Consider the following 1,705-nt stretch of genomic DNA (forward strand, 5'->3'; position numbering starts at 1 on the left):
TGTTTATGCAGGTCTTGCAACACTTTTGCTCTTTCCCTGGTGGAGCAGTATTTTTGTTCCATGTGCATTTGTGGTAACTTCATTGAGGTCGCTGCAGAAAGGCTGTTTGCCAGGTAGTGAATACTCTTTTTTTTTTTCCTAGAAAGCTTTTCCTGTTGCAGCTGTCTGCTGCCGTAGATGTTAGTCTGAGGTTAACTCTGGGATATGCAGTGCAAGGTGTGGTGTTTGTCCATTTGTAGCCATTTAACATGAAATGTCCAACATGAAATTTCCAGTACTCAGCCCTGTTTCTTGTGCTACATTGAAGAAATGATTTTGCTTAAGGGTGTGGCGTCAAAAGAAACTGAAAAACTTTTGCCAGTAAAATGTATTAAGCACTAAGGCAGGACCTTAAGTGCTATGTCCATCCAGACAGCAAGAATGTTTTGGAACTGGGAGCTTGGAGTCGGTCGCACTTCTTGCTCTGCTCCCATCCAGCCACCGAGAGCTTTGACCTTGGACACGTCCTGTAATCTCTCTGCACTTCAGTTTCCCATCTTGGGACAATACTTGCGTTTATAAAGTGCTTTGAAGTTCTCCAACAAAAGGTGCCATATAAGGGCAATGTATTGCTGTCAACGAATGTAGCAGGAGTCAATTTACATTATTGAACTGATTGTGCAACAACTTTTTTTTTAAAGAAAACCTCTATAGGTTCCCTTGCTTTCTGATGGAGAGCTTGTCTGTCTAGTTTTGCACCACTGAACTGTCACAGTGGCTGTGATCATCAGTTATTTTCTTTTAATGGGGAAAAACGGTATTTTAAAACCATTTCATGGATCCACTTGCCCTGAATGTCTCCTGTTCCCCTCCAGTCCCATGAGGTATTCCAGCCATTGCATAAACCAAACGCACATCCTACAACACCTCTGAGAGTACCTACCACAGAATGTAATATTCCATGAATTCATATGTGCAGTTTATCACAGTTGCAAATACTTTCTGATGCTAGCTATCTGATGCTCTGAGGAATGGGAATCTAATGACTGCCTGTATTTCAAAGGCAATGTGCTTGTCTTTCATTTCCCTTGATCATAAAATCATATCTTTGGAAGGGACTTCAGGCAGCAGCCCTCTAGACTGACCCTTTGCATAGATGCAGAATTTTACTATTCCTAAACTATCCCAGACGTAACAGAATGGAAGCGCTGAAGTGCCCTCCAGAACAGCAGCAGTTTTGCTCTTTTTCGAACAGTTAGTGTATGTTTGCCCATCCCTTGAGCTGCCTTTGCTTACAGCTTGCACTTCTGAACTGTATGCCAAGCCCTTCCCAATGGAGAACTTAATTTATGTGAGATATTAGGAAAATCTTTCTCACCAGGAGGGTAGTAAAGCACTGGAACAGGTTACCCAGAGAGGGGATGGATTCTCCATCCTTGGAGGTTTTTAAGACCCGGGTAGACAAAGCCTTGGCTGGGATGATGCAGGTGAGGCTGGTCCTGCTTGGAGCAGGGGGTCGGACCAGAGGCGACCTCCTGAGGTCCCTTCCAACACTCCTCTTCTATGATTCAGTGCATAGAAATGAAAACGCTTGCTGGTTCAGTTACTTTTTGCCAGGCATCTAATGCACATATTCTGACTGGAAGATTAAGAGAGCTCATTCATATCTGCCCTCACTTGTAGCACCAAAAAACCAGCACATTCAAGTCCAATTCAAGTCTTGCCC

The 1,705-nt window shown here is 43.6% G+C and overlaps 1 protein-coding gene across 2 annotated transcripts in view; it reads left to right on the plus strand.

The window, feature by feature from the left end:
- PFKFB2 (6-phosphofructo-2-kinase/fructose-2,6-biphosphatase 2) overlaps positions 1–1,705 on the plus strand; it is a 55,529-nt gene that overhangs the window by 46,029 nt on the left and 7,795 nt on the right. Inside the window, exon 17 of one of the 2 annotated variants that reach the window (XR_002096705.1) lies at positions 12–1,409. The exons of the other annotated variant lie outside the window; for it this stretch is intronic. The gene's annotated coding sequence lies outside the window, so the exon portion shown is untranslated. Of the gene's footprint in view, positions 1–11; positions 1,410–1,705 lie in introns of those variants that run through there. 2 annotated transcript variants of the gene reach the window in all.

The sequence above is a fragment of the Gavialis gangeticus genome, unplaced genomic scaffold (assembly GCF_001723915.1).
Source record: "Gavialis gangeticus isolate Ggan-Ray unplaced genomic scaffold, GavGan_comp1, whole genome shotgun sequence".
In the NCBI taxonomy this organism is placed as follows: domain Eukaryota; kingdom Metazoa; phylum Chordata; order Crocodylia; family Gavialidae; genus Gavialis; species Gavialis gangeticus.